Consider the following 7,549-nt stretch of genomic DNA (forward strand, 5'->3'; position numbering starts at 1 on the left):
TGTATTGAGTGGATATATGTGTGTATAAATGCCATTCGCTGGAATAAAGAAAATCAGTTCTTGCATATTTATTCTCCTGCTATGTGAATGAGTCTTGGAAAAGTTAAAATTTACTTTTCGTGGAGAAATGCAGAGATCCTGATAATGGTGAAAGACTCGATTGGGTTTTGGTCACTAATAAAAATAGACGCAATGAAAGCTCCTAAAAGAGCATCTACTTCTAAATCAATAAAGTCAAAATTGTAAAGAACCTATTTCTGTATGTGTGACTGTATGGGCCATAGTAGTCCAAGAGTCTTATTCTCATGCAGATTTCATCTAGCTAGAAAATGATGGAAGCACCAGTCATGTTTTTTAATGTGCTGATCTAATAGTCACATTGGATCTATAAGATCATTGTTTGGTTTATAAGAGCAGTAGGCATCAAGAAGAGCAATTGTTCTGCAAATAACACTCAAGAAGAGACCAGTAGTCCAAGGAATCCAAATAATATAAAAGGCATATTATTTGTCAATAAATTGCTATTGATATTTAACAATTGTCACTCCTCTTATTATCTTTGTTATCTTTTATATTTCTTTTCTAAAGCTTGTAAATGTTTAAAAATGTTTCCTATTTTTATAACAAATGGTCCTTTCCTTATATGTTTACTCAAATTTTATTTTTATTAATTTATTTTCTTTTTAATTCGTTTAAGGAACATTTCTATTGTATTATTTTCTCAAACTTCCACGACTTTAGTTGTACTTTTAATTTACTTATTTTTAGTAATGTAAGTTTCCTCTCTAAAATTCTTATAGTTATCGTTTTTTGTCAAGTTTAGTTTTAGTTTCCTATTTTATTACTCCTTTGTACGAATTAGTTTAGTTATTTTTGTTGTTAAATTTAATTTCCTTTCATTTTTAGAGTTTTATGTCTTTTGTTCATGTTACTTTTTATTTTTTTTATTTTAATGTTTTTGTTTTATTACACTCATTTTTCATAACTTTAGTTGCAATATTTTGTGTCTTTAATATAAAATAAATTAAATATTAAAAGAAAAATCATAGAATGTATCATGTTAAATCTCATGTTTATTTAGCAAAATATTGTTTATCCATGTACTGTTAATATGTTGTTTATGAAAAATATTTACACATTTCAAAACTTTAGGACATACATATTACATGATTTTAAATAAACTTTAATCAAAATTACATTCAGTTTTCATTTGCGATATTTTGTCTTTAGCATAAAATATTAAAATAAAAATCAAAGATTATTTCATGTTAAACTTTGTGTTTATTAAGTAAAATATTATTTATCCATGTAATTCTATGGTGACATGTAAATTAATTTTTTTATGAAAACTATTTATTTAAAAAATTTGAGATCAATCATTTAAAGCACAAACATATTAATTCAGAATATATGATTTTAAAGTGAATGTTCTTTTAAATAAAATTAATTCAAATCTCATTTTTAACCCATTTTAATTTTCCTATTTTGGTTAATACTTTTCAAAGACGTATCGACAATTTTTTAAATTTATTTTATTAACATTCTTAGTTTTTCATATTATTTTTAAAATGCCACAAACTTTTTATATTTCTGAGAACAAGCATAAAATTTTGTTGTAAAAATTAACTTATCTCATTTTTAAATAAAATAATCTTATGTCAATATAATAATGATAAAAAATAATAAACACTAAAAATTTTACAAATTGGGATAATTATCTGTTATTAGAACATTATTTCTTATTTAAACAGTCTGTTATTTTAAGGTATAGTTGATGTTTTTTGCTACAGATATATGCAGTTCAGATTATCTGGAACAAATCTGTTTAAAATATGAAACATTAATTTTAGTTTTCTTTAATAAAAAAAACATAAGGGGTTTAAATTTTCATTGCCAAAAATTAATTCAAAATTCGAATTTTCTTTATATATTTTAATCATAAATTTAATCCGAATTTTTACTATAATTTTAATATAAATTTGAAAGTAAAATAATGATTTAAAATCCAAAAGTTGAAGTCAATATTAAATTATCTATACTACATAAAGGAAAAAAACTACTGAATTACACCAAAACAAAAACGAGTTTAAGAATACAAAAAATGAACAGGATATAGGAAATATTAGTAAAAAATTATACTTAAATTATCAACATAATCTATATTATATGGTCCTTTCCTTATAAAAGTGAACGTACCTGTGTGTCTGTGTATGTGTACATTTCCCTACGCAATAACTCTGGCAATTTTAAGTCTATAGACTCGAAATTTGATATACAGGGTACTGAAATTTGGGAAAATCTTTGTGATCGGTTTTCGGCCAGAAATTTGGCGGTTAAAGGGTCAAAGTTCAAAGATTTTACCTTTGAGAACTCTACCAAACTCCTCCGAAAATTTTGGGTCTAAACACTTGAAATTTTAGATATAGGTTCCTTGGCCATGGATCTAACTTAATAACTTGATTTGAGCCCAAAACAATAAATGTTAAAGGGTCATAATAGGGGCCAAGTTTTAAAAAAATTGACCACTGCGGTCTCTAACAAATTACTCAGACAATTTCTGGTTTAAACATTTAAAATTTTACATAAAGGGTATTCCGAGACAGGGCAAGCTTTTTAATCAATTCAGTCGAATATTTTTAGTTACCAATATATGTATGTATGTATGTATGTGTGTATGTTTGCATGTCTGCCTAAAACTTTCGACAGAGGTGACGGATTTTTACAAGATCAGTATCATTTTCAAGTCCGACGTTTCAGACGACAAATATCGAAAAATTGGCTAAAAACATTAATATCTTCACCTTGAATTAGGCACTTTTCTACAGGGGGATCACTTTTTTGTCGATATTTTTTAAAGTCATCCTCTCCTTTCGATTGTCTAGCCTTAATTTAAATCTGTCACTTCTGGTTTGGCAGTGGTCATAACAGCAAAGACGTCACGTTTTTTTCCTGATCTTTTCTTTATTCATGGTATGGGTTATCATTCCTACTACCACTTTGTTTTACTCAACATACACATCCAAACACTCGGGCAATGCCGAGCCGAAAAGCTAGTATAAAAAAAGTAAAAATATACCAAGTAGTATAAAATTATCAATCATAGATAAACATTTCTAGAATTTTATTTTGAATCAGAAGAATAGACTGGACCAACTTTAATATATATCTATAATTTTATAATGAATCCATAACATGTAATAACCCCAAAACTCCTGACATTTAATAAATGCAAAAATTTAAATGAAAAACCATATAATCCTCCGTTCTTTAAATATCAGGTGATGTTTTCGATTAAATATTTAGTTTTTTTTTTATTAAATTTGTAATAATATCAAAACCTATAAATTTCATTGGAGCATACATAGTATATGTAAATTAATTTTAAAAAATGGGCATATATCATAAAATACTTTCTTGCTTTCTCATGAATTAAATTAAATATTTTGAACAAAATATTTATTTTTATGTTATTTTTTTATATCAGCTCCAGCTCCATACGTTTATTTCCAAAGTTGAAAAAGAATGACGTCATGATTAATTAATAAATCCTAAATTATATTATTCAATCATAATTAATGAAAAATCAATTCATAGCACTTACAATTTTATTAAGAATTAAAAATATTAATTGCTTTTATACTGATTATTCTACATTAGATCAATGTGTCACTGATAATGTTAATAGGAGTCCATTTTCTTAATTAGGCACTAAATTGGTGTATCAGTTGTAGTTTAGTTTTGTATTTTACTTTCAGTAGATTACTGGTTAAAATTCAGTGATATAAGTTACATACTTCTGGAGGTGGAAGGTTCAAAATCGTCAGTGCAAGAAAACCTTATGTTTTTATTATTTAAATTTTCTTAGTAATTTAATTCCAATTTCTATTGTATTTTTTTCTAAAAATCCACTGGCTTTAGTTTTTCTTTCAGTCTACTCATTTTAATTTTCCCAGTTTAATAAGACCTCCATGTTTGTACAAATTTAGGTATTTTTGTTATTTCATTTTTAAATTTTATTCTCCCTTATTTTTAGTTTTATACTTTTTTAGTTGAATTTAATTTTTACAATTTCTTTATTTATATTTTTTCTATTTTAACCACATTCATTTTTTTATAATTTTCATTGCGATATTTCATGTTCTCAATGAAATAAAATATATAAACAAAATATTAAAAGAAAAGTCCAAGAATCTCAAGTTTGTTTGGTAAAACATTGTTTATGCATGTAATTTTACATTTAGATATTGCAATCATTAAAAAAATATTTACTATTTCATTTCAAAAATTCAAGTATTTGAAACAAATTTAAGAAAACTCGTCCAGGTAAACTTGTACCCGGAAAACTCGTCTTTTTTTGCTAGGAAGGGAAACTGGTCCTTTAGTGAATAAATATCGATTGAAAATACATTTTATGACCGTTCTTGAAAATATTGTCTTTAAAGGAGAATACACATCCCATATTTAAAAAAAATATTTTTACTTGTTTACTGTTGTTTTAAAAAAAATTAAATTGATTTTTCTAAATTTTCATTTTCTACCTAGCTTTGAAAGTTTTGGTGGTTCAACTTATTTAAAAGAGTTTATTTAGTAAAAAAAAAAACAAGTAATGTCGAGTGCTACTTTTGAACAAAAAATGTCCGACACGTCTTAGGAGTCTTGATAATCGCTCAAAAATAGAAAACTAAAGAAAATACTGAGGTAAATACGGTTTTAAAACGAGCCCCTCTTCAAAAGAAAATAAATTTGTATTTCTTTAGCTAATGTCCAAGATCACTGCTCGGAAATAAATCAAGCTACTAGAAGTGGATACAGTTGATTATGTAATGAAACCGAATGGAAGACACGAAAAACGAAACCATCTATATATATAAAAGGCAAAAATCGGTGTGTATGTATGTATGTATGTATGTATGTTTGTTTGTAACGCTAAAACTTTTGAAAGACGGAACCAGAGTTGACAAATTTGGTATCATATTGCACCTTGATCACCCGGATGACAAATATCGAAATTTCACGTCAAACGGACCAGTAGAAAGGGGTCAACTGATCGTTTTTCTCCTAGGGGGGCCCCCCAAAAAACCTGTCATTTTAACGTTATTCAATACGTGTCACGTGACGTGACGTCAGCTCAAACTTTTGACAGACACAACCAAAGTTGACAAATTATGTATCATATTGAACCTTGATCACCCGCATGACAAATATCGAAATTCCACACCAAACGGACCATTAAAAGGGGGTGAACTGATCATTTCTCTCCTAGGGGGGGCCCCAAAAAAAACCTGTCATTTTAATGTTAATATTACATAATCCAAAAACGCTTAGTCATGTCACGTGACGTGACGTCAACATCCAGTAATGGCGAACAAATGTAAACAAACACTTTGTTTTACCGATACTTTTGTAATTTCTCTTCTGCTTTGTTCTAGAGATTATTAAACTCCATGACAATGTCTCCAACGTATTTAACTGGTTAAAAATAGTATTTATACAAGAGTTTTAACGAAAAATATCAGGAAAAAATGTACAGGAATAAAAAAAAATTCAGCTTTCAAAATATTCGTCGATAAAAAAACCGATCTTTATATTTACGCTAGCCATTTTGTATATTACCACGTGACCTGCTATCTCTTAAACTGGAGGGGGGGGATCCACTTGAATCCAACAAAACCAGTAATTTTTTTTTTCTATTATATATACATCATTTTCTATAAAATTAAGTGTAGACTTTATAATTAAAACAAAAAATGTTATTCATACTAAAAAAAAAAAACGCTTAGTCATGTCACGTGACGTGACGTCAACATCCACTAATGGCGAACAATTGTACCTATTTACTATGCCTCCCCACGGGACAGAGTTAGACACCAGGGTCGTTTTTTAACGTGGAGAAAAGGTACAAAAATAAAAATTGTCTCATTCGTGGAGGATTTCTCCTCCACCGAAAGAGAACAAGAAATAGAAGTGCAGCATCTGAAGAACAGATACTACACTTTGATCTTGACCAAAAGGCCAAGAATGCGAACAATTGTAAATAACAACTTTTTTCACAAAACCAACACCGTCTTTCTTTTTTTTCTCTCTCTTTCTCTCTCTCACCCACTTACTCTTCCCTCTCTCTCACCCTCTTTCTCTTGACGTCACACCACTGTTAAACTGTGGGGGGGGAACACATTCCCAGGCATTATCTCCTATAGATGCACATTTTATTAGAAATTCAGCTTTCAAAATATTAGACGATAATAAAAATATAAAACAACACCCTCTTTCTCTTTTCTCTCTCTCTCACCAACTTACTCTTCTCTCTCTCTCACCCTCTTTCTCTTGACCTCCTACTACTGTTAAACTGTGTGTGTGTGGGGGGGGGAAGAGGCAGCTTGAAAACCAACAAAAACAGTGCACAGTTTCCCAAGCATTTGGGGTGGGAAGGGGGGGAAGAAGCCGAGCGCACAGTTTCGTGTGAGAGAGAGAGAACAATTCTCAACCTATATACTCAACAAATTTTTTATCTACAGATTTGAAAGTTTGTATATAGGGTATTCAGACATATGGAAATATATCTAGCATAATCTATCTATTATATCTATAAAAGTGAAAATGTGTGTGTGTGTGAGGTAGCCAGAGAGAGAGAGAGAGAGAGAGAGAGAGAGAGAGAGAGAGAGAGAGAGAGAGACAACAATTCTCAACCTATATATTCAATACATTTTTTATCTACAGATTTGAAAATTTGTATATAGGGTATTCAGACATATGGAAATATATCTAGCATAATCTATCTATTATATCTATAAAAGTGAAAATGTGTGTGTGTGTGTGTGTGTGCGTAAGAGAGAGAGAGAACAATTCTCAACCTATATACTCAACGTATTTTTATCTACGGATTTTAAACTTTGTATATAGGGTATTCAGACATATAGAAATATATCTAGCATAATCTATACATTATATCTATAAAAGTGAGAATGTGAGTGTGTGAGAGAGAGAGAACAATTCTCAACCTATATATTCAACAAATTTTTTACCTACAGATTTGAAAATTTGTATATTGGGTATTCAGACATATGGAAATATATCTAGCATAATCGATCTATTATATCTATAAAAGTCAGAATGTTTGCGTGTGGTTGTGTGTGTAAGGTTGCGAGAGAGAGAGAGAGAACAATTCTCAACCTATCTATTCAATAAATTTGTTATCTACAGATTTGACCATTTGTATATAGGGTATTCAGACATATGGAAATATATCCAGCATAATCTATCTATTATATCCATAAAAGTGAGAATGTGTGCGTGAGAGAGAGAGAGAGAGAGAGAGAGAGTAAGTACAATTCTCACCCTATATATTCAACAAATTTTTTATCTACCGATTATAAAATTTGTATATAGGGTATTCAGACATATGGAAATATATCTAGCATAATCTATCTATTATATCTAGAAAAGTGAGAATGTGTGTGAAAGAGAGAGAGAGAAGAGAGAGAGAGAGAACAATTCTCAACCTATATATTCAACTAATTTTTATGTACAGATCTGAAAATTTGTATACAGG

General features: G+C 29.0%; 1 pseudogene; it reads right to left on the minus strand.

Moving 5' to 3' along the window:
- Positions 1-5,891: 5,891 nt before the first annotated feature.
- LOC145269931 (U2 spliceosomal RNA) lies at positions 5,892-6,025 on the minus strand (annotated as a pseudogene).
- Positions 6,026-7,549: the final 1,524 nt, after the last annotated feature.

Source organism: Euprymna scolopes, chromosome 45 (assembly GCF_053919585.1).
Source record: "Euprymna scolopes isolate OS-2025 chromosome 45, ASM5391958v1, whole genome shotgun sequence".
NCBI classification, from domain to species: domain Eukaryota; kingdom Metazoa; phylum Mollusca; class Cephalopoda; order Sepiida; family Sepiolidae; genus Euprymna; species Euprymna scolopes.